Here is a 26,881-nt window from a genome sequence, read left to right as displayed (position 1 = left end):
TTAGGAACATAATGCAATTAAAATTATATTTAATGAAGGACCATGGCAATGGGTTAAAAATTAATTGGAGACTAAGTAACCTAATTTAAAGAATGAATGGGTTAATGAACAAGTCATAGAAACAATAAATAGGACAGCTAGGTGGCACAGTAGATAGAGCACCTTCCCTGAAGTCAAGAGAACCTGAGTTCAAATGTGACCTCAAATACTTAATACTTCCTAGCTGTGTAACCCTGGGCAAGTCACTTAGCCCCAATTGTCTCAGAAAAAAGAAAAAAAGAAAAAAAAAGAAACAATAAATTATTTTATTAAATAGAATGATGATAATAAGAAAGCATATCAAATTCTATGAGATGCAATGGAAGTCTATATCTCTATATCAATAAAACAGAAAACGAGCAGACCAATGAATTGGTCTACAATTTTTAAATACTGGAAAATACCAGTTAAACACCAATTTGGAAATCATAAAAATTAAAGATAAGATTAATAAAAGTGAATACAGGAAAACCATTGAATTAATAAATAAAATTAGGCATTGGTTTTATGAAAGAAAAAATAATACAATAGATAAGTCAATATGATTTTTAAAAGAGAGAAGAAAACCAAATCACTAATATCAAAAATGAAAAGGGTCAAAGAAACTAGGTGGTGCAGTGGATAGATCACCAGCTCTGAAATCAGGAGGACTCAGTTCCAATTTAGCCTCAGAACACTTTTTAGCTATGTAACCTTGGGCAAGTCAATTAACACTCTTTGCTCACCCCTCTCCTCTTTAGAAAAATGAAAAGTGTGAATATACCACTAATGAAGATGAAATCAAAGCAATTTTAAGGAGTTATTTTGCCCAATTATATGCCAGTATATTTAACAATTTAAGTGATGTCTTAGAATACTTACAAAAATACAAACTGCCCAGATTAATAGAAGAGGAAATGGAATATCTAAATAAGTTTATTTTAGTAAAAGAAACTGAACAGTCCAAAAAAAAGCAAAAAAAAAAGCATCAAGACTATGTAAATTTACAAGTGAATTCTACCAAACATTTTCACATATAGCATAGAGTCACAAAGACCTGAGTTCAACTGTAGCCATAAACACTCATTGGAGCTGCTGAAGCAGAGGCTTGTGGGTTACGTATCAGAGATGTTGCAAAGGGCATACAAATGAGCTGTAGCTAGTAATGGAGCTATAGGATATCTAAGGTCCCAATCAAATCTAAAATTCTTTTTTTTATGAATATACTTTCCAATTATCGAAACAAGTAAAGTGCTAATGAATTAGTATACTCTATTAGTACAATGAGACGAGAAAATGAAGAATACTGGATTTATATTGTTTTTTCAATGTTCTTAAAGACAGAAACACTAGTTTTGCAAAAAGAAAGAAAAAACTTAATAAAATGTTTTTTCTTTTAATCTGAAGTGCAGATATATAAATGCTTCATTGTACTTCTTTAAATGTTCCTTTGTTTTTATTATATCCAGTTTATTGTCAAAGTATACCCTCAACAAGTTCATTTAAGAGGACAAAGCACTTTCAACAAAATTGTAATAACACACAGCAAGGATACTAGCAATTTTCACATCTTTATAATTATTCTTACCAAAGTATGACTTCAACCACAAGGCCAGCACTAAACCCAAATTGTACATTCACATAGAGAAAATTCCTTAAGAATTTCAGTAATATACTTGGAAAATTAAAACTGTTATAGTCTATTTTATTATGAGATAATACCAATACATACTAATAATAAAGTTTTCATTTCTAAATTTCCCCAAAGATTAATAATAGCTGGCATTCCTAGAGCTTTCTAAGTTTTGCAAGGCATCTTACATATATTATTTCATTTGATTTTCAAATTCCTGTGAGGCAGGTGCTATTATTATCTTCATTTTACATATCAGAAAAGTGAAGCAAGGAAAGGTTTAGTGCCTTACCCAGTCACACAGTTAGAAAGTTTCTGAGACAGGTTTTGAATTCAAGTCTTCCTAATTCTAAGTCCGGCACTCTATCTAATAAAGACCAAAAATTAAATTTTGGGGTTTTATTTCTCTTTAGTTTTGTACAGCAAAGCAGGATTCAATAATAATAAGTGACTTGCCCAGGGTCACATAGCAGGAAGTGTTAAGTGTCTGAGATTAGATTTGAACTCAGGTCTTCATGACTTTAGGGTTGGTGCTCTATCCACTGTGCCACCTAGCTGCCCCTCAATGATTATTTATAGTTCTACTTTCCAATTTACAAATAACACTACATTCAGACTTAGAATAGCTAGCAAACCCATTTCACAAATAAGGACATTATGATGCTACTGCTTTGCTTTAGCGTCTTTCAAAGTATAATTCATCTTCTCAATTGAAAATTGCCATAGAGTACAGAATTTCCCAATCATGAGATGACACTGTCATTGAACTACAATGTGACCATATAATACTGAAAAAAACAAGAGCTTAAAAGGGCATGGAAATAACTTTGTTAGCATAAGTATTAAAACCATTAATAATAAAATCAAATATTTCTGAAACTAATACAAAAAAATTAGTTAATATCCCTCCTATCAGCTTGATTATCTCTTTTATATACAGACTAGTAACACTGACTTCTGCCACAGAGGTAGAGGGTAAGACATGGACTCAAGAAAGACCTGAGCTAAAATTCTTAACCTGGATTGGTTGGTTTTGTCTTTTATGCTCAAAGAGGACCAAAATTATATCACTATGTGAGGGGTAAGATACAGTGTGTCTGATTCTGACTGATCAGACCAACATGAACTCAAAAAACTCTACCACAATCAGACACAAATATTCCATATTAATATTTGGAGAAGAAATGTCTCTAAATGAACCTATTCCTTTCCCACATGATTGCTCTTCAAATATTTCTCCCCTAAATCTCCTCTTCTATAGGATAAATATCCTCATTTGCTACTGAAAAGGCAATACATTCTCATCATCATATATTCTCCTTTGGACAGCCTTCCACTAATCAGTGCCCTCACTATAATATGGTGGGCAGTATCACCATGTCTCACAATTGATTTCAAAGTTCTTTAGAGAGACCTTGTGAGTGTTTTCCTATTGCTTCTTCTGACCTCCATGTGACTGTTTATCTTGAGTGAGTTTTCCATAAAAGAATCTTTTAGGCAGACTACATTTAGCATTTGGACAACATGGCCAGTCTATCAGATTTGTATTCTTTGCATTAGAGTTTGAATGGTTGGCAATTTGTCTTGAGAAAGGTCCTCGGTGTCTTATATCTTATCTTACTAGAAGATTTCACAATCTTCCTAAGAATTCAAATGGAAGTGATTCAGTTTCCTGTCATGACACTAGCATACTGTCCAGATTTCACAAGTATATATCAATGAGGTAGTATGATGACTCTGTAGACCTTCAGTTGAGTCTAATACCTCTTCTCTCTCTCCCACATTTTTCTTTGGCGCCTCCCAAGCACTGTGCTATCTCTAGCAATCCATGTGTCAACCTCATCATCTATATGTATATTCCTGGAAAGTAAATTGCCAAGGTATCTACAGCATTAAAATTTTCTTTTTTTTTGCTGCAACAGATGGCTCCACATATGGATGGTGTGGCGCTGGCTGATGAAGAACCTCTGTTTTCTTGGTGTTAATTGTTAGAACAAAATTAGCACAAGTAGCAGAGAACTGAGCCATACTTTGTTGCATCTTAGACTCAGAGGCTGCATTGAGTGCACAATTATCTGTGAACAAAAAGTCACAAATTCTTCCTCTACTTATTGTGAGGCAAGTTACTTTGCCTTTCTGAACAAATTGAAGATAAAAATATTTTCACTACCTACTTCAAAGGATTGTTGCAATAAAGTGCTTTGTAAACCTTATGCTGTTATAAAAATGTGATTTTTTATTGTTACCAGTCATATCTTTTCCTTTACCAATATCCCAGACTGTTCTAGTCAGTGAAGCAGCTTTCTTAAAACATTAAACAATGCATGATAATCTGGCAAAAAAATGTTTCCCATGTACATTCCAGTTCTTTCCAAGCAAATTTTCTTAATGCTACCATTGAAGTCATAGGATTTAAAACTGGAAGGGATATCTGAGGTCATCTAGACCATTCTCATCTTATATATGAATAAATTGATTGAAAACATCACACATGCAGTAAGAATCATAGTCCATATGCAAACATAGTACTTCTAACTGCAAATCCAAAGATCTTGCCACTGTCACATGTAGGTACCATTTAGAGTGGACAGATTAACAAAGGAAGGAAAGAACATTCACTAATCTACTTTCTTTCACAAGAAGAGGGCATATGAAAAAACACAAGAGAAACAAATGGTAAAACTAGAAATATGAAGGCCCAGGGTAAATCTGAACAGAAAATGATGGAAATTAATGACAATGCATAATTATTCTACTTAGCTTTGATCCTAGGATCTGGGACCATGATCATAAAAATCAAAGTCACAAAATATTTGAGTGGGAAGAGATTTCAGACACCACCTCAGACACTACCCAATTCAAATAATATCTGAGCAGGAATTATTTATCTAGTGCCATAACCTCCAAGATAACCTGTCTATATTTTAACTACTGAAAAGTTGTTACTTTCAGAAAGTTTTTCCTTAGAGAAAATTCATATCTTCCTCTCTGTAACTTCTAGCCACTGTGTCTCATTACATCCTCTGGGGCCAAACCTATCCTGACCAATCCCTTTCCCACATGATGAATATTTAAATATTTCTCCCCTAAATCTCCTCTTCTACAGTATAAATATTCTCATTTGCTCTTAAAAAGGCAGTAAATTCTCATTAACATATGTTCTCCTTTGGACAGACTTCCACTAATCAATACCTTCACTAAAATATGGTACTCAAAATGAACATAATATTAAGAAGGTACCAGGGTTTTTACCTACTCTAACATGGTTTATGCAATGAACTCTGAGGATTTATTAGCTTCCATTTACCCCTATCTCCTATATCAAGCATGAAAATACTGTTACAGAGGAACTGAAAATCCAGTGACTTTTGAAAATATTAATAGATTAGAGTATAAGGAAAATTTGGTTCCATAAGGAATCAGGGGACAACTATAAATGAAGCAGCATTTATCCAGTTGACCAATAAGACACATGATCAATTATTAAAGCAAAGAATATCTAATTTTTTCAAATTATTTTCAGTGAAAGATAACATATCGATTGGCAGGCTGACATTGTGCATCTTATTCTGAATGTCTTTTGGAGGCTTTCTCATCTCTATGAATCTGTATTAAAATTCATGCTTTATAGGCCTTTGAACAGGAGCAGCACTTAGAACAGATATGAGGATGTGGTAGTTTCTGTTAGTCAACAATTGTTTATCAATAAATAATATTGTATTTATTATTGTTTTGGTACCTAGTAACAAATATTTGTTAACTGGGTTAAGTAGAAGGAATTTGTTTAAAAAAAAAAAAAGCCAAAGTATTAAGGCAGTAGTTATCATTATATATCTGTCTAGCATTTGAATTTGAATAAAATTTACCCCACTACAAAACAACTGCTCTTTCCTATGTATTCACAAAATAGTATTATAACAGCTGGTGGAGGAAGGGAAGGAAGGCTCGGTAATTCATGTCTATTCTTTCTATAATAAAATTATAATTGTAATATTTCCTATAAAATAATGCACTTCCAACAATTTTATCAGAAGAATTGCTAGAACCAAATGTATCTCAATGTTATCATTTCTATAAATTCCCTGAGGCTTTGAAGAAATGAAGAAATAATCTTTTCAACTAGCTTCAAGGACAAACTTTTTAAGCTATATTCTTGAATTGAACATTTTTAATGATGTGAGTGGTAGCTACATATATAACAGTTATCTGTGCAATAAATTACCAACTAAAATGCTACATGACACTGGAAACTGTGGACATAATTATTGAATTTGCATATTTAAGAGTAATGAATTATTAGTAGTATTATTAGGAAATTTTCATTTGCAATCAGGCAGAATCTGTCCTTTTGCAATTTCCACCCATTGCTCTTAGCAAAACAAATATAATTCCTTTTGAATGGCTATTCTTCTGATTCCAGGACTCTTCTTCAGAAATGGGAAACCAGGATTTGGTTCCTGAACTCTCCCTACTAGGTAGTGGTCTTACTACTATGCCTTCTCTAGTTCTAGGTTCCTTCATCTAACTTCTGCACAAAAATGAATACCAGCTTCCATTTGTCTCCTGATAGGTACCTCTGGAATCACCAATGAAACTTTTTAATTTTTAAAGAGCTCCTACTGCTAAATCCTATAGGAAAGCACATGTGAACTTAAGTAACAATGTAGAAAAAATACAAAATTACAAAAAATTCTAAATAGCTAACATGGGTCTTCCAGTTAACTGTATCGAAGCTCTATTTTTTCCTTAGCTTCTCTTCTTCCCTGACTGATTGCTTGACATTATATAAAAAAGTAATTTCAATCCTTTTTGAATGTAAAGCTCTGAGGTTTATCTTCCAAGATAGATTGCATAAGGCAAGATATCTCTGCTTAATACATTCTTCTTTGTAACAACAAAAAATTACCCAAACTGAATGCCATAAAGTTATAATGACCAAGGTTGGACCCAAAGAAAGAGATAGAAAATACCTCAATCTTCACACATTTATTTTCAGAAGTAGGGGACTATGGGTATAAAACACATGAATATAATATCAGACTTGTTTGATGTGTTAATTAGCTTTGCCAAATGTGGTTTTCTTATTTTTTTTACAAACTTTTTGTTATAAGGGATGATTGGGAGGTAGTAGAAGAAAGAAAACAGTGGGGAATGTAGAGGATAGAAAGAACGAAGAAAGAAGAGAGGGAAGAAAGAAGGAAGGAAGGAAGGAAGGAAGGAAGGAAGGAAGGAAGGAAGGAAGGAAGGAAGGAAGGAAGGAAGGAAGGAAGGAAGGAAGGAAGGAAGGAAGGAAGGATGCCATTTTCTCAGGTTGTCCTCCATGCATGGAACGTTCTTCCTCGGTCATTCTTTCCCTATTGACTTCCTTGATTTCTGTCAGGTCCCAACTAAAATTCTATCTTTGACAGGAAGTCTTTCCCAACCTCTGTTAATTCTAGTGCCTTTATTTTTTAATCATTTATTATTTTTTCCTGTTTTTAGTTTATATGTATAGTCTTTCCTCCATTGGATTGTGAGTTCCATAAGGTCAGAGGCTGTCTTTTGCCTCTTTCTATATCTTCAAAACTTACTACAGTGACTGTCACATAGTAGATGCTAAATAAATGATGATTTAAAGAGTGAATGAGTGAAGTAAAGTATACCTCGGGCTTTTCTGAAGTGCTTAGTAAATATTTGTTAAATTGACTTAGAAGATAATTGTTAAGAGTTGTAAAAACTATGGCCAACTAGATGATTAACCTCTCAGAATTTAGGTTGGCCTTCAAATATTATACACACACACACACACATATCTATATATATCTATATATATAGATATATATAGATATGTGTGTGTGTGTGTGTGTGTGTGTGTATACATATATATGTCACCAGCTTAAACCCAAAGTTTTTCTAGCATGGTGGTTGGAACCTGTGTGAAATTGATTCTCTGATGGGATAGAGTTAACTTCACATGATAATGAGGCCATCTAGGTAGGACTTCAGTGGAACTTAAAATATTTAATGAAAGACTTTGAAACTCTGATAGACACAACTTTATTTTTCTGCAATTTTGAGGGGTGAGTTTTTATGCCCTAGAACATAAGTTGTTGTTTTCTTTTTTTAAAAAAACATGTACAACTGAGATATATGTTTATTCTTTTCAGGTCTGATTCAATCATCACCAAATATGTAGCATATCTAATTATGCTGAACTTCTAATTAAGTCTTTATTTTCTTTCTTATTCATATTTTGACTAGATTTGGCTAGATATGAGAGGGGAGTTTATTGAGATCTCTGACTATTGTGCTTTATTATCTATTTTTTCCTATAATTACATATATATTTATATATAATGTATATACACACACACACACACATATGCAGAGAGAGACCAACAGAGAATGAGAGCAAGAGAGATAGAGACATACAGAGAGATAAACAGAAAGAAAGAAAAAGAATGAGAGAGAGAAATATAGTTCAGGAATAAAGAATGAAAAATATCAAAGATTTGTAGATTGTACAGCAACTTCATGATTATATATCATGAATATTTCTGTCAAGAAAAGAAATGTGAGGTACTGGACAGAGAAAGCACCAAATAACACCACAAAATAAAATAAAATTAGTTATAGTTTAATGGACAGAAAATGCCTCATTAATGATGAGGGAGTGATTTCTGAATTGTCTGTATTTAGTTAGACTCCCAACTATTTAGAGTAAAATCAACATGAACAAAATTAATATCAAAAATTCAAATCAAATTAAATTAAAACTTGATTTTAAGATTAAAATCAAATCAAATGAAAATGAAAATTAATGAAAAACTAATAAAATAAAAATGATAAAAAAGATATGACACAAAATGAAACAACTCTACCTTGAGCTATTAAAAGTTATTAGATAGAGGAAAAGACGAATTATAACAATCCCCAAAAGAAGATTAATCAATTCAAACCATTTTCCATAACAGAGGCAAAAGAGGAACAATTAAAAAATTCATCTCAGTCTGAAATCATTTCATAGACTTGCCAGGTAGAAAGTTTAAAGAAAACTTAGATAGAGACCCAACTAAACAAAGTCATCTCAGAACATTTAAATTTGAAAGTAGGACAACAAATAATAAATGGGAAAGAGCTATAGATATTTTTAATACAAATTCTTTTCATCATGAAGGATTTATGAGAGGATGTGGCCAAGAAGTTTCCAGGATGAAAAGTTATGAAGAGATTGCAAATTCTATATCATGGCATAATGTACTCATGGCAACAAGATTACAAATCCATGAAAATAACAAAAGAAAGTAAAGGAGTTGATTATATAATTTCTTAACTGTGAGAATAGGTATGTAGTTTCAAAGGATAAAAGGAAATGAAAATGACATTTTAAAGAGAGGAGGTTGCCACATAAAGCAAACTTGCAACAGTGATTCAGTTCTAAGACATCCAACTGAGCGCAAAAAATTGTTTTCCTACTGGCTTCTCTACTTAAGTTTCAATCCTTTGAAGGTCAGGCTTCCCTCAGGATAAGCTCAACATCAAAAATCTCATAATGGAGAATGTTTCAGCTTTGGTACTCAGCAACTCTTCAATCCACTCATTTGTTTCTCCTCCATGACTGGAGAGCTGAAAGGCAGAGCAAAAACTCCTCCCAATGCCTCCCACTAGAGGATTCATAATTTTCCAGCCAGATATTCATTTTCCACCAGCTGCTCTGCATGATTTTAATGATGCAAACATCATGCCCCAGATACAGCAACAAGTACCTTTTAGTGCCTCATCATCTTTGTAGCTTCCTTTAGAATATTGTCCTTCCCCATTAGATTGTAAATTCTGGACTGGGACTGCCTTTCTTTTTCTTGTTTGTAACATCAGCACTTAACACAGGACCTGATACATGATAGATGCATGATTATTGAATAATAGTATCAAAAAATCTTCAAACCTAGAAAAAACTACTCAACTGTTCTCAATACAGAAGTGATCATATCAAACACACACATACACACACACACACTCACACACACACTCTTTCTCTCTCTCTCTCTCTCTCTCTCTCTCTTTCTCTCTCTCTCTCTCTCTCAAATAATCATGTCTAAAAATACATTACCTTCTAGTGAAGAGAATTGTAAAAAAATCAAATCTAAGATTCTGTGAGGTTTCTACCTAATTTAAGCTCTATGAATATCCTTGTAATTTGAAAGAGATTAAGTTGTAATAACTAAGTGGCCTAGAATGAACTCACCCTAAAGCTAGGGGAGGGAAAACGAAGTTCAAAAGCTTGAGTTACATTCATAATGTGCAAATGCCTGTTTTCATATTAATCAAATACAAGATATATAGCCTTTATGAGTATTCTAAATATTGCAATGACACACATTTTGATTACTCATTTTTCTTGGTATCTGTTCAAAGGATTATCCTGTTTTTTACATTATTTTCTGTCCCATTTTTCAAAAATTAAGTTGAATACCTTCTAGCTAGAAAGCAACAGTAAAATGCTACAACCATTTCCTTCAATTATGAAGCTTGCATGCCTGACCCAGAAAACTTTAAGACTAATTGCACCAGCATGGAAGAAGATCCCAACCCAGCAGTGTTTTGGTTGAGGCTGCAAAAGGCATTTATAAAATAAACCCAGAAAATTGTGAGTTTTTTACTTGAAAATAAAAGCCATAGTAGTACAACTTAATTGGTCAAGAAAAAATTGCTTGTAACTAGCCTCTTTCTTTCTAGAAATAACTTCTTTTTCCTTTTTGGGGGGTGGAGGAGACAAGGAAGAAACAAGTCTTTAAGCTAAAGTAACTATAACTGAATGGGGACATGAACTATTTGTATGATCTTGGGCAAGTCACTAAACCCCCTTGTTTCAATTTCTTAACCTGTAAAATAAGCTGGAGGTTAAAAAGGGTTACACATGACTGAAAAATAACTGAACAAATAATTCAGTCGAAGCAAAGAACTATAATCCTATTTTTGTCCCAAAAAATAACTAATATCTCTCTCTCAAACTACTGTGAAGTGCTCTGGATTCTACATGAAGTCATTTGCTTACTGTCTCTTCTATCCTACATTAAGGTCCACCATAACCATACCAAAGACAAGCTCAACACTGTCTTCCTGTATTTATGTTTTCCATTACTTAAATCTTGAAAAGCTTGTATTTAATAATATCCTCTAAGATTAACTCACCATATATTTATATTAAATTCAAATAATTTTTATGTTTGAGAAAGAATATCTGGCCCTTATCAGATGACAGCCTCTAGAATGACCAGATAACGTGAAGTACATGACAATGAATTTAAACCTTTCTTTTTACATCAACAATGCAGGCAATCAAGCTCACTTCAGTAAAAATATTTCTATTTCAAACATTGTAAACAATAGTTATATAATATACAAAAATTATCCTTACAATCCTGGAGTTTTTTGGTTTATTTATTTGTTTGTTTTTAGGCAACTAGATCCAACACAGAATGCACTCTCTACTTTCCACCAGCAGTTCTGCCTAGTTTAGTTTTCACACATGATACCCCATCTAGGATAAACTGATCACCATCTAGGATAAAAAGAAACCTCATTACCATGCTGTTATCTCAGTTTGGGATTTTCAACACCTTCTTAACTCCCTTAGCATCCTCTCCCTTCTTATTGGAGCACTGGAGGTAACAGCGCTAAACTTCTCTCAAAGTTTTTCTTTATACAAGGACTGAAATCTGTAACTTTCCAACTGACACCCCACTTTTCATCAGTAACTTTGATTTGAACTCCATCGAACATGATATCCCACAGCAAGTACTCTCAAGTCCTCTGTCAACCCCAATCCAACCTTTTCAGGTATGATCTTACCCTATTAGATTGTAAGCTCCTTGAAGTTAAAGATTTCCCTGTTAAAGGATAGGTCAATTCTCCAAGAATCTCCATAACTGTGAATCATAATATCTGAAGGAGTTGCAAGGCAGCCTTTGCTGACACAGATGTTGAGGACTGGGAATGAGATAAATTGGAGACAGAGGGAAGAGGAGAGAGGTCAGACAATGCAACTGCCTCTCTGTCTCTTTGTATCATCCTTTCACAAGAGAAGATTCATTCTGCAGGTCTGGGTTGGATCTACAGTAGCCACTGTCAAGTTGCTCCCGTGTACTCCAACATTTCCCCACCTCCCATTTGTATCCCCAGTCTTTATCATAGTGCTTGGTAGCCACTTAATATTTATTGAATTGAAATTGAACATGTGAATCAATAATCAATTAAGCACACTCAATGTGCCAGGCACTTTGCTAGATACTAAGGATGCAAATACAAAAAGAGAAGCAGTTCCTGCCCTCAAGTAAATTTATAATCTGCTAGAATAATACAAAATGTTCATGGACAAACAAACATAGGATACATACAAATAAGAACGCAGTGATGAAGAAAAAAAATCTGACAACTGGGGAAATTAGGAAAACTCTATGGAAGGAGGGGATATTTGAACTCAACCTTAGAGGTAGCTAAAAGTTCCAACATACAGTGAAAAGAAAAGATAGCCTAGGCAAAGACAGGGAAATGGAACGTCTTGAGCATAAAGCAGGTCTGTATACCTGAAGCATTAAGGAAAGTAATGTATGTTAGGCTAGAGATAGATTAAAAATGTTTTTAAAAACACAGGTCTGTATTTTTATACCAAAAGCAATACAGAATGATGGCAAGACGGATTTTAGGAATATAAATTTGATAGCTATGTGGTATATAGGTTGGAGAGAAAAGAGACTAGATATAGGAAGACCAATTAAGAAGCTAATGAAATAATTCAGATAAGAGCTAATGAGCATAAGAGAGAGTATCCTCATTCTCTCTTCCTTCTCAAATCAATCTTTTATCAAGTCCCATCAATTTTTCTGTCTTTACAACATCTTTTACATATTCCCCATTCTATCTTCTGATACTTCCACCACCCTGATATCAGCAGACCCTATTGCAGTCTATCTTCCATGGCTGTTAAATTACTCTTTCTAAAAAGTGCGAGTCTGACCATATCATTCCTTTACTCAATAAAGTGCAAAGGTTACTACTTATCACTTCCAGGATCAAATATAAAATTATCTGTTTATCTTTAAAAGCCCTTCATAATTCAGCCCCATTCCACCTTTCCAGTATTCTTACTTTATTCACCCCCACATACTCTCTAATCCAGTGATAAGAACTCTATGCATTTTCAATGACTATACCAATATGCCTAGAAATCTCTCTCTCCTCATGGCCATCTCCCGATTCCTTTAAGATGCAATAAAATCCACTTCCTCAGGAAGCTTTTCCCAGTCCCCTTTCATTCTAGTGGCTTTTCTCTGTTGATTATTCCCAACTTATCTTCCATATATCTTATTTGTACATAGTTGTTTGTAACTTTTCCCTTTCTCCATCCTCTATCCCTTCCCTAACCCCCTCCCCTCCTCCATTAAATTTTGAGCTCTTTGAGAGTAGAGACTGTCTTGTCTTTGTTTGTATCAATAGCATTTAATATATATGTATATATATATATATATGTATATATATATATATATAGTGTGTGTGTGTGTGTATGTGTGTATAAAGTTCACAGATCTAGATGACTGGTAAAAATAAATACTCTATTTCAGACTGAAGTAGTTGATGAAATCTGCATCTAAGGCAGAATCAATTTAATTGCACATTTATGCCAGCAGGTTGCTCTTGGAGAAAATCGCAGTTTATTTCTTTTTTTGCTTATTTGATTCAGAAGCACACCATGTAATGTGAAAATTATTTTTCATTCTGTTTTCAATTTCCATAACAGTATTAATAAAATAAGAACTTTCTTTTGTATTTTCTTAATACATTTCACTCCCTTCTCTTTTTCTTCTATTAGAAATTAAACAAAAATTATCATCTATTTCAAGTTGGCTTTTTAGAAGGAAAAAACAATGATCTATATAAAATTCAGATATAAATCTATCAAAGATAGCTATCTGATAATATCAACTTAAAGGAAAGCGTGGTATAGTGGAAACAACACAGGGTATATTAATCCTTGACTGTGCCACTGATTCTCTATGAGAATTTATTTCACATAATTGGCCTATCTAGGCATCAATTTCCTCAACTATAAATATAAGAAGTTGGAATTTATAATCTCAGAAGTCCCTTCCACTTTATTTCCTATTTTAAAAATCTCACTGAGGTAATTATCTTAAAAAGAACTCTGCTTTGAGTTTCTCTGTTAGATGTTTAGAATTCTGCTTTAGGGAGTCTATCTTAATAGTTCACAGTTTCCTCTGTACTATCATTCTACATGAGAAATTGTCCTAAATTTGTCCTTTTAAGAATGAAATACTGAGAAAATATTTACAAACATCTCAATATAACTTCTTTCCAGAAAAAATGCAAAAACATCCAATGCCCACTAATGTCTTGACCCACAAATAAAACTGTGATACTCTTAAAGAATATAATATAGTACCTTTTAAAACTTAAAATGCATTGATCAGAGAAATGCAAATTAAGATAACTCTAAGATACCACTACACACCTCTCAGATTGGCTAAGATGACAGGAAAAGATAATGATGAATATTGGAGGGAATGTGGGAAAACTGGGACACTAATACATTGTTGGTGGAGTTGTGAACAGATTCAACCATTCTGGAGAGCAATTTGGAACTATGACCAAAAGGCTATTAAACTGTGCAAATCCTTTCATCCATAAGTGTTTCTACTGGGCTTATATCCCAAAGAGATCACAAAGGAGGAAAAGGGACCCATATGTGCAAAAATCTTTGTGGCAGCCCTTTTTGTAGTGACAAGAAACTGGAAACTGAGTGGATGCCCATCAGTTGGGGAATGGCTGAATAAATTATGGTACATGAATGCTATGGAATATTATTGTTCTGTAAGAAATGATCAGCAGGTTGATTTCAGAGAGGCTTGGAGAGACTTAAATAAACTGATGCTAAGTGAAGTGAGCAGAACCAGGAGATAATTGAACACAACAAGAAGATTATATGATGACCAATTCTGATGGACATGACTCTCTTCAACAATGAGATGACTGAAGTCAGTGATGGAGAGAGCCATCTGCATCCAGAGAGAGGACTGTGGGAACTGAGTGTAGATCACAGCATAGTATTTTTACTTTTTTTGTTGTTTGCTTGCACTTTGTTTTTTTCCTCATTTTTTTCCTTTTTGATCTGATTTTTCTTGTGCAACATGATAATTGTGGAAATATATATAGAAGAATTGCACATGTTTAACGTCTATTAGATTACTTGCCATCTAGGGAAGAGGAAGGAGAAAGGGAGGGGAAAAATTTGGAACACAAGGTTTTGCAAGGGTGAATATTGAAAATTATCTATGCAGAGCAATTTGGAACTATACCCAAAGGGCTATCAAAGTGTGTATATCATTTGGTTCCAGCAGTGTTTCTACTGGGATTATATCCCAAAGAGATCATAAAGAAGGTAAAGGGACCCATATGTGCAAAAATGTTTGTGGCAGCCCTTTTTGTAGTGGCAAAAAACTGGAAACTGAGTGGATGCCCATTAGTTGGAGAATGGCTGAATAAGTTATGGTATATAAATTTTATGAAATAGTATTGTTTTATAAGAGATGATCAGTAGAATGATTTCAGAAAGGCCTGGAAAGACTTACATAAACTGATGCTAAGTAAGTATAACTGAGAGAACATTGTACATGGCAACAGCAAGATTATATGATAATCAATTCTGATGGACATTGTTCTTTCCAACAGTAAAGTGATTCAGGCCAGTTCCAATGGTCTTGTGATGAAGAAATCCATCCGAACCTAGAGATAGGGAACTGAATGCAGAACACAACATAGTATTTTCATTTTTTTGTTGTTGTCGTTTGCTTGCATTTTGTTTTCTTTTTCCTTTTTTCCTTTTTGATCTGATTTTTCTTGTGCAGTATGATATTTGTGGAAATATATAGAGAGGAATTGCATATGTTTAACATATAGTAGATCACTTGTTGACTGGGGTAGGGAGTGAAGGGAAGGGAAGAGAAAAAAATTAGAAGACAAGGTTTTGTAGGGGTGAATGTTAAAAATCATCTTTGTATATATTTTGAAAATAAAAAGCTTTAGATTAAAAAAGAAAATTATCTATGTATATATTTTAAAAATAAAAAGCTTTAATTTAAAAAAACTTAAAAGTGCAAAATAAAAGTCAGCTACTATCATTATTATCATCATAGATTAGCTCATTCCTTATCCATCAAATTCTTTTTATAAAATAAAGATAAATCACATCATAGGTAAATTACTTGTATATTACCTGTATCAGACTTGTATAGGATAAGAATTTATGAATAGACAAAAGAGAGCATTGTGAGAAGTAAAACAGATGATTTTGATTACATTAAATTAAAAATGTTTTGTACAAATAGGTTTTTGTAGAAAAAACAATGTAGCCAAGATTAGAAGGAAAGTAGAAAATTGGGGGGGAAATTTATAGATAGTTTCTTGGATAAAGGTCGCATATCTCAACTATATAGGAAACTGTCAAATTTACAAGAATATAAGTCATTCGTTAATTGATAAATGGTTAGAGGCTATGAAATATCCTCTGAGATGAAGAAATCAAAATTATATGTAGTCATAAGAAAAATATTCTAAGTCATTATTGATTGGAGAAATACAAATTAAAACATCTTTGAGATATCATCTCATACCTATCAGATTGGCTAAAATTGTAGAAGGGAAAAATGTCAGATGTTGGAGAGGATGTGGAAAAATTAGGACACATGCACTACTGGTGAAACTATGAATAGATCCAACCATTTTGGAGATTAATCTGGAATTATGTCCAAAGAATTATAAAAGTGTATGCCCTTTAACCCAGCAATACCACTGTTAAATTTGTTTTCCAAGATGATGGGGAAAAGGAAAAAAATTTATATGTTCTAAAATATTTGTAACAGTATTGGTGAGGATTCTGAGAAAATGGCAGAATAGGTTGGTAAATTTCAAGTTCTCCCCAATTTCCTCCCAAAACAGACAAACTTGTGCCTCAGGGAGAATATAGACTCATGAAAAATCAAGAAGATTGGGAAAGAATTGGGATTCTCTTGATACAATCTCCCAGACTGTGGAGTCGCGGGTTTAAGTCCAGGAAGCTTGAGTGAACCTTGACAGATTGGGAACACTGGTCCAGCTGTGCTGCTGAGACCGGGTTCTGGGTGAGAAGGAACCAGCACCTTGTGAGTGAAGCAGCAGCTGGGCAGGGGGCACTGCTGGCTGTGGGCCCTTGTAGGAGCATGGAGCTTTTGAGTTGAGGTTCCTAGTCAGAGTGGAGAGATGAAGGGAAATTTGAAGCACCATCCCCCCACCACATGACTAGAGGAGTTTACACTAATATGTTTTCTTTATTAAAAAAATTAATTGGCAAAGAAGAAAGAACCCCACCATTGAAATATATTATGGGAATAGGGAAGAGTGGGATTCATCTTCAGAGGAGGACATGTTAGTATTAAGGAAAAAAAAAAAGCTTCTATCCAAGAGTGAAGTAAAATGGCTCCCTGCCCAGAGAGAATTTATAGAGAGAACTCAAAAAAGAAATTAAAAATCATATGAGAAACATTGAGGAAAAACTAAAAATAAAAATAAGAACCACCCAATAAAAACAAGAAGATTAAGGGGGAAAAGTTAACCAGGTAGAAAATGAGGTATAGAGTCTCAAAGATGAAAATAATTCTTTGACAATTAAAATTGGGAGCCTTGAAGTCAGGAGGACCTGAGTTCAAATCTGACCTCAACATGTAACACTACCTAGCTGTATGTTCTGGGCAAGTCACTTAACCCCAATTGACTCAGCAAAAGAAAAAAAGAAAGAAAATTAGAATTGGCAAAAAGAAGACATTGAAGCTATGAGAGACCAAGAAATAGAACAGAATATGAAACATGTTATAAGAAAATAAGAACAGATCAAGAAGAGAAAATACAAAAATAATTGGACTGCCAAAAAATTCTGACCAAAATGAGAACCTTGATATAATAATACAGAAATAATCCAAGAAAATTGTCTTGGAATGATAAAGCATGAGGGGAAAGGAGAAATAGAAAAATCACCAATCACCATCTCAAAGAGATACTATATAGAAAACAGACAGGAATATTATCACTAAATTTCAAAACCCCAGATCAAAGAGAAAATTTTGCAAGTAATAAGAAAAAAAATATGCTGGAAGAAATTCAAATATGCTGGAGTTATAATTAGAATTATACAAGATTATCAGCAGCTACAATAAAAGGCTGCAGTGTAAGGATGCAGTTCCCGCAAAATAAGAGAAGGGAATTGTAAGGGCCCTTTAAATGGGTGGCACAACAGTGCAACAGGAGATTTGAGTGGCCCAGAAGTAATCTCTGTGGATATAGGTCTGCCCTGTGGGTGGGATCCTGGCCATATTGAGATAGCTTCGTAATGGGTGACGACTCTCTTGCTGGTTGGCTGTGTGTGTGACTTCACAGGCCCTTTATAAGCCCACTGCAGACAGCAGTCGTGCTCTTTAACCTGGTGCTCTTTAACCTGGCTCCCTAACCTGGAGTAGCCAAGCCAAGCTGATGGATAGCCGAGAGGTAAGGAGTTTGGTAGAGAACACATGGGTCTTCAGACCAGCTGTTCACTAGGAGCTGACAAGTCAGGGCATTATGTGAGTAGGTATAATAAAGGCTTTTAAGATTACACGTGGCTGTTCTTGAGTGCGCTACCGGTTATTAAACTATAGATTCAAGAGATTGTGGCCAGAGACCTTTGAAGGCCTCAGAGGAGGCGAGCCGGGTAGAGTTGACACTGGTCAGTGGTCAAAGGTACTCTGTTGGACCTAGGGCAGACTAGAAATTGTAACTGCCAGGAGTGCATGTTACACTGCAGGTCCTAGAATCATATCTACCAATCAAAAGAACTAGGCCTGAGGCCAAAAATATCATATCCAACAAAATTATTTATAATTCTGAATGAGAAAAAATTGACATTCAATGAACTTGCAGATTTTCAGTATTTCTTTCAACCAAAGCTGAACTAAACAGAAAATGTAACATATAAGAGCCAATATGAAAAATCAACTTTAAGAAACTTAACATGGACAAACTTTAAACATGCACAAATTATTTATGTTTTTATATATGTATCTATATACATATACATATATAATCATATCAACAATGGGATACCTCAAAGATTACAGAGTTAAGATAAAAATAACAATTATATTATACAAATAATGTGCAGAAGAAGAATAAACAGAGAGGTAATAGAGGGCTTCCCCCTCTCATAGAGTGTTCATTGTTCTGAAAACCTACTCACATCAGGAATGAGTTCAATAGATAACACTACATATATACCATGAAGAATATATTACCCTCCTAAAAAGAAATAAGGGGGGAGGTATGGGTGGATGGGGAAGCAAAGGATGAGGGAAGAAAACAAAGGACGGGTCCTTGGGTGGGAGGAGGTTAAGTAATATCAAGGCAAGTTATGGAACAGATTTAATTAAAAAGGCAACAAGGATAAGAAAGACATGTGTGTGTGTATGTAGAATGGGTGTAGCAGGTGTGAGTGTATGTATCTATCTATCTATGTGTATCTATATATGTATACATAAATATATTTTTTCTCAATGTAGCTTGCTTGGGAGTGGTGGGAGGGATGAAAAGGGGGAAAAAAGAATAAAGTAAATAAGGTGAGCAGTAGAAAACCAAAGGACAATTTACAAAGAACTAAAGAAAAAATGCTCATTCCTGAATATAATTTCTTTTACTAATATATATACTTTCTTGATCTAGTAATTTGTTGTTATATACTTTGAATCCTCCTTGATGTTCTGCTGGGCACATGACAATGTTCTCTTTTATTTTGCTTTATTTTGTTTTGTATTACTTTTCTGTCTTCCTTTTTTTCTTCCTCTGTTTTTTCAAATTAAAAAAAAGAAAAGAAACCTCAGTACCCATCTAGTCCAACCTATATATGAAAAGAAACCCCACTATCACATACTTCACAAATGGCCATTCAGTTTCTGCTTTGAAGACCTATGAAGAGGAAGCACCCATCACCTCTAAGGGAGTCACATTCCACTTTTGTATAAAATGTTGTTATAATGAAATCAAGAAATTTATATAATTTTAGGAAACAGATTTGTAAAAAAAAAACAAAAAAACAAAAAAAAACCATTCAAAAGTTTCACAGGCACAAAATCAACGTGACTGACATATAGACTAGTTTAATGAGATAAATGTGTCCTTCTATGTTAGATGCCAGCAAACTATACATCATAAGCCAAATCTAGCCTATTTTGTTTTTGCCCTACTTATGAACTAAGAATGTTTTTTTTACATTTTAAAAATAGTTTCATTGTATTTTAAAGTGTAAAAACATTCTTAGCAGGCAAGCCACACAAAAACAGACTACTCACCTGATTTGGCCCACAGGCCTTTGTTTGCTGTCCCTGTTCTATATTATTGAGTCACAGCATTAAACTTCCAAATATATTTACCCAACAGTACCAACCTCAGTGGTGCAGTAGGTATGACTACTGGCTCTGTAGCCAAGAAAACCTACATTTAATTTTGACTCCTGGGCAAGTTACTTAACCTCTATCTGCTTCAGTTTCCTCCTTTGCAAAATGAGGACAATAACAGCACTTACCTCTCAGATAAAATGACATAACCTTTATTAAGTGCTTTGCTAACCATAAATAACTATAAAAAATGTGTAACAGTAGTAGTAGGAAAAACTACAAGTTCTGTTGCTAACTAGGGAAAATATGATATAAAGATATAAAGAATAATGATATAAAAATATATAAGTGATACAAAGAAATATGATATAAAGAAAATTACTTCTCTCTGAAAGGTCTCTTCTCTGTGACATAGTGGATATAATTCTGGTCTAAGAGTCAGGAAGACCCAGACTACTCACTGAACTTGTCTGAGCCTCAGTTTCTTAGTAGGAAAATGGGAATAATGATGCCTACAGGACCTGTTCTCATAGGGTTGGTGTATAGCTCAGATAAGATAATGTATATAAAGTGCTCCACAAACTTTAAAACGCTATATAACTGTCAGTTATAATTATTATTAAAACAAGGCAGACTAGATCATCTTAAGGTTCTTTTCAATTCTAATATTCTGATTTTAGAATAATACTAAATGTGGATATATTCTTATAAGCTGTTTTCAACTTTAGAGATGACTACAAAAATTAACAAATATCTTAATTATAGCTGTGAAGCATATTTTAACCTATATAAAAAAATCAAGACAGAAATATTAAATGAATTTACCAAGATGTAGAGGAAATTTACAACAGTTTCAATTGTAATTCTAGATTACAATTCTATATCTTCCAATTGTTTGCTGAACCAAATTGAGGTTGAGGAGGGAGGTTAGACAGTGGATGAGGAAGAATATGTGAATACTTTACCTTTTTTACAATAATATATAGAAATTTAGTATAATTTAATAATGAGATAATAATGAGACCAGATTGGATTTCTTTTGATGAAAAACTGCATCATTGAGGTACATGAAAGAACAAATATTATCTAGAGTACTTCATTGTGCTAGGAAAATAAGTGAATTTACATTAAAGCAACATATGCTACATTAACTAATGGGTCCTAGAAACAAATGATTTTATGCAAAGTGCCTAAAAATGTTGGTAATAACTTGGCAATAAAAATGGCATATAATTTGATATTCTGAACTGTTTGAAATATTATAATCAAAATCTATTGAAAACTTAAATTTTATGTACCTTGATATGAAACTTAGATTTTTTGAATCACAGCATATAAAAAAACTCAAAATCAATAAATGTTTGCCTGATGAAAGATAGTTGTCTCAATTCTCAAGTGCTCAATATTGAGCCAACAGGAAAAGGACTTGCCAAAGTCAGAGTTTAAAAGTTTTTAAAATAAATATTAAGTTAAAATATAGGTTATTAAAACAAAATGATGGTAGCTTACTTAGGGGAGGGTTGTATCTCCCTACTTAAATATTAAGTTAAAATATAGGTTATTTTAAAAGTTTTTAAAAGTCAGGTTCAGCATCGTCAAATAAATAATATTCTATTTACCCCTGATTCTGGCAAATATTATTTGATGTTGACAATATAGTAAAATAGTTGAACCCTCCTTTCTCTTCTGATACAGTATTCATATATAAGTCATATTTGCCTTGTCCATCAGAGAGAGACAGAAAAAGAGAAAGACTTCAAAATAAAGGAGAAGATCTAAGAAACATCTTACACCGAAAGAGCATGGCTAATAAAAAGACTGTTAAAGAACTTTAAAACCAGCAGGAATCATTGGACTTCCTCACACAAGATGAGACTAATGGACAATGGACTTATGGACATTTATAAATTTTCAATTTATGATTATTTTATCATGTTATTTGTTATATACTTCTAGCATGTATTATATTACTATGTGCTTATGTAATCTATGTAATTATGTGTAATACTTCCCATATTGATGGATTTATGTTTCAAGGTCATGACTGTCCTATGTTCTAAATCAAAAGAAAGGGGGAGATGTTAGGATTACTAGGTGAGAACTCAGGTTGTCTGGACAGTGACAAGGTGAGAATTCAGGTTGTCTGGACAATTACAAGGTGAGAACTCAGGTTGACTTGATAGAAGGAGCAAGCTCATTGGCTGAAGTGGTTCTTCCAGAAGCCCCTTGCATTATCCCACGCCCATTCTCTGGGAGGATAAAAGAGACAACATAACACAGATCACTTCTGTCAAACAATATAGTGAAATTCCTTTGAACAAAATTTTAATATATATAGTGTCTCAGATGTGTTTGGTTTTGTTGTCTTTTCCTTTGGGATATAAAGAAAGTGCTCCCTCACTTTTTCAATAGGTTAGGTTTTTAAGGTCTTACTGAGGAATCCTATTGCCTGACCAGGTTGATAAGGGCAATCCAAGGTAAAACTGGAATCTGAAAAATTTGTTTCTTCAAGAGCCTTCAGTTTCCCTTGCTTATTTCCCTTTTCTACTCTTTGCTACCTAATTCCCTCTTTTCCAGGTATTAAATTTCTCTATGATCTTACTTTTGTTAATTTTATCACAACCTACTATCAGAGAAAGACTTCAGATTAGGTCATCATCATAACAGCTAACATCACTATGCTAAGCACATTATAAATATTATCTCATTTGATCCTTCCAACTCAGAGCAGTTTCTTTCTCCTACTAAGGAAACCTCAAGTATCTATAAGTATGTGGGGAAAGTGGGGAAAGAGGTGGGGTACCAAAGTACCCTAAAAAATGCCAGGTAGACCATCACTTACTTTATCTATAAATAGTGCCAAGGTCATTTTGGTACATTCATTCATTTCTAAAGATACTATTTTTAGAAGCCTGGTTTGGGTAGGAAAATGCTTGTTTTATGGCTACTTTATTATACTTATTCTTACTGATTTTTTCTAATCTTTCCAAAAAGATTATTAATAATAATAACTCATATATTTACATAGCACTGTGATATTTCCAAGCACTTTTTCACCTCATTCTTAGGTACAGTAGGAAAACCAGACAGATTAAGTAATTTAGGATCATAGATCTACAACTGGGAAAAATCTTAAAGATCACTGAATCCAACACCCTGCTATTTATAGTTAAGCAAACTTAAGAGGTGAAGGGATTTGCCCAAATTCACACAATATCTGCTGCAGGATTTTGAACCTCTGACTCCAAAGTCTTTGAATGTTCTCACTAACCTACATTCTCAAGATTTGAATCCCAAACTACTGACTCCAACCCCAATACTTGATCAGTATGTTACCTTCTCTGAGGGTAACAAATCTCTGAGGAATTATTGAATATAGATGATAAATAGATAGATCAATCCATAGATACACACACACACACACACGCGTGTATTGTGTGTGTGTGTGTGTGTGTGTGTGTGTGTGTGTGTTAGGATTGGGTGTTTTAAAAGTGAGACCTTTTTAAGCAATAGCCCATCATTTTGACCTTTGTGGACTATTTAAGAGTAACCTTTGCTTATAGGAATAGCAGTTCTGGAAATTAAGAATTCCAAAAGTAACAACCCTTCTGAACCTAAATATTTGCAAGTCCTGATAAGTATATTTTGAATCAGAAATTGTTTGCAAATTTTATTTCTTTTTTCCAAAATTTTTAAATCCCTTTAAGATGTACCAAAACTTTAAAATCCTGAGTTCTTATACCAACTGGCTTGTGATATTGGGAAATCTCTTGGACTCTCTGATATCTTTGTCTGAACAATGAGAATAAAGCATGTACTTATCTCATATGAGACTGTAGGGAATGTCAAATGAGACCATGAACATGAAAGTGCTCTGGAAACTTCAAAGCCATTGCTAAATGGAAGCTAAAAAAGACCAAGGGTAGTATTCCTAAAGAAACAATGGAGGAGAGATTTCAAAATCAAATACAATTTTCCTGAGGGTATGATTTTATCATTTCGTAAAGCTCTGTATTTAATACATTTTTATCTCCAGAAATTTTATCTCCAGCATTTCAGGTATCTTTTATATGTTAAATTAATTCACTTAACAGATTATTCTAGGATCCTAGATCTTGAGCTAGACAGGATATCAGAGGCTAGTTAGTGAAATCATTTGAGGAAGTTGAGGTTTATCTAAGTGACTCTAAGACTACACAGTTTATAAGCATCAAAGGTTGGATTTGAATTCAGGTTATTGGACTCCAGAGTCAATTCTCTTTCCACTGTAGAGCCATGGACAATAGTTAGTTAGTGAAGAAACATTTATTAGCTATCTGCTATGTGTCAGCAGCTATACTAAGTGCTAAGAATACAAAAGAACTAAGGGACAATCCCTTAGTTTATAACCTCATGAAAATATGGCAACAACTTATTGTCTCTACTTATTGTTTAAGTTTTTAATTTCTAACTGCTTTATAGAACTCTCCAACCAAAATTAGTATGTTGTGCTCTGGATAGAATAATCCATCATTAATTATGAGTCATTAGTAACTTTCATCATCTCATATTTTTAAAATATGTATCTTGTTTAGCAGTTTGCATTTTACCATATATGGAACTGTATACAAATTGGCCCAGTTATTCAGAAGGAAAACACTTCCTTTGAGTCCAGCTGATTATAGGCATATCACATACTTATTTACATATCTTCTCCCCCTTAGAAATGGGAATTGAAAACAGAGACTATGTTTGTGCTTGTCTTTGTATCCTCAGCATTCACTTAATAGAGCCTTAAAGGCTTCTCTTCCAACACTGAGCTTCACCCACATAGGTTGTGACTATACAAGGTTCCTGGAGGAAAAAAAAAGAAGCAGTGATTATGACCCACTAATTAAGAAAAATTATGACCGGCAGCTAGGTGGCGCAGTGGAGAGAGCACCAGCCTTGAAGTTAGGAGGATTTGAGTTCAAATTTGACCTCAGACTTCCTAGCTGTGTAACCCTGGGCAGGTCACTTAACCCCAAATGCCTCAGCAGGAAAAAAAAAAAAAAAATGACGACATGCTTATCCAATGACCAAGGAGTGATGGTATTACTAGAAGAACTGAGTTATGTTAATCTTGACATTCTTGCTAAAATACACCAGAAGATGAAAGATGCAGAAAGTGAGACCCTGGATATCTTAGAATCAGCCAGAGTCAGGATAAGCAAAAGTCTTTATTCTTGGTTTTTTGGAGTCACCGGTCTCCATCAGGGGATTAGATATAGGAATCTCTACACCTCCTTCCTCTCTCTCCACCGCCAAAGATACAAAGCAAATAAAGGAGTTGAACAAATTGGCCCTAAAAGGACAATGCCTGGAACACTTCGTGACAACAATCTCCAAACCATACTACATTATCTCCAGTCATTGTTCCACCTCTTCCCCATCATAAACTTAGAATCCAGGTCCCAGAATGACTCTAATTAGGTTCTGGTAGATGACCTTTCATCTTATATTGTCTAGAACTAGGGGTTTAATTAACCTCATAATTATCAGCTTCAAATCATGCTGCTCTTTCAGCTTTCCCTTGATTGGCTTCTCCCATGTGAATGTAAGTTCCTTAACATCAGGTATCTCCCAGACTTAAGTATACTGCCTGGCACATTATAAACACTTAATAAATACTCCATTTATCTATCAGTCACTGACATCTTTCCCTCCACTGTATTTTCTGGACAAGTTCATCCAGAAACTTTCATTTGAGGAAGAACCCAAGCCAACGATGCTTACTCCAAACCTAGTTCAGGCCATGATTCCCTGGGTTTCTAGAACTCCAACCCAACGGCTGTCTTCACAAATTGGCAATTCTGGTGGTAAGTTCTGCTGGGAACCTTCAGTTGAGAAAGCCCCCACACAATCCAAGCTTACTCCCAACTTGATTTCTTCCCTACCCCACCCCTCTCCTTTAGTTTTCTTTTATGTATTCTTTTCCCCATTAGAATGTATGTTACTGACAGCAGGGACTATCCTGCTTTTTGCTTGTATTTGTAGTTTCAATACTTTTTTACAATACCTAGCAGATAGGTTTAGTATCATATTGTATAGTATTATATTGTATTGTAAGTATTAATAAATGCTTTATCTTAAGTTTTTAATAAATGTTTTTTGATTAATTACTGATAGAACTAACACTGCAGAATATTTAAGTGACTTGTCTATGGTCACACAAGTAGTAAATGGAAGGAAATCAGGAAATCTTTGATCTATAGAACTCTTTACACCTGAGCCATATTATCTAAAATATTTATTTGCCTATCCTCATCTATTTCTACCTTTGAATTGAGGTCATGAAATACCAAAGTACATGTTGATTTAAATTAGAGAGTATTATGTTCCTTTAGAATTTCTCTAATTGCGACACATATTAATATATAAACTGTAATTATTTTCACAGTAGTGGTTTTTTTGTTGTTGTTTTTTACCATAAGAAAGATGACTAAATATCCCTTGAAATTATGTTCTTTCTTGTTGTAACACTTTGTAAACTGCTTCTGCTAAATGTGACACCAGTGATACTTGTGGTACTCTAAACTATATGTAACCCAATGGACTCCTGTGCTGCTTTCCTTAAGCCTACAGAGTAATATTATGGTGCTATTAATTATCTAGAAAAATAATAAAATATCAGAGTTGCTCACCAGATAGCATGCCCCTTAATCAGGTGGGCCAGAAGCCACCTCAACTCCTTTCTGGCATATTTGTGCAGTGACCTTTTTAAAGCCCATAGTATTCTTACTTCATCGACAAGGATAAACAATAA

General features: G+C 33.9%; 1 protein-coding gene and 1 long non-coding RNA gene across 4 annotated transcripts in view; one reads left to right on the top strand and one right to left on the bottom strand.

Moving 5' to 3' along the window:
* The window catches only part of EML6 (EMAP like 6), a 284,438-nt gene that overhangs the window by 235,589 nt on the left and 21,968 nt on the right, over positions 1–26,881 (bottom strand). The gene's annotated exons all lie outside the window — the stretch shown is intronic.
* Positions 18,083–26,881, top strand: part of LOC141554716 (uncharacterized) — a 29,927-nt gene continuing 21,128 nt past the window's right edge. The window contains exon 1 of the long non-coding RNA XR_012485925.1: positions 18,083–18,220. This is a non-coding gene — a long non-coding RNA (uncharacterized LOC141554716). The remainder of the gene's footprint in view (positions 18,221–26,881) is intronic.

This window comes from Sminthopsis crassicaudata, chromosome 2, assembly GCF_048593235.1.
Source record: "Sminthopsis crassicaudata isolate SCR6 chromosome 2, ASM4859323v1, whole genome shotgun sequence".
Taxonomy (NCBI): Eukaryota; Metazoa; Chordata; class Mammalia; order Dasyuromorphia; family Dasyuridae; genus Sminthopsis; species Sminthopsis crassicaudata.
Note: the sequence above shows the minus strand (reverse complement) of the source record. Positions and strands in the feature narration are given on the sequence as shown.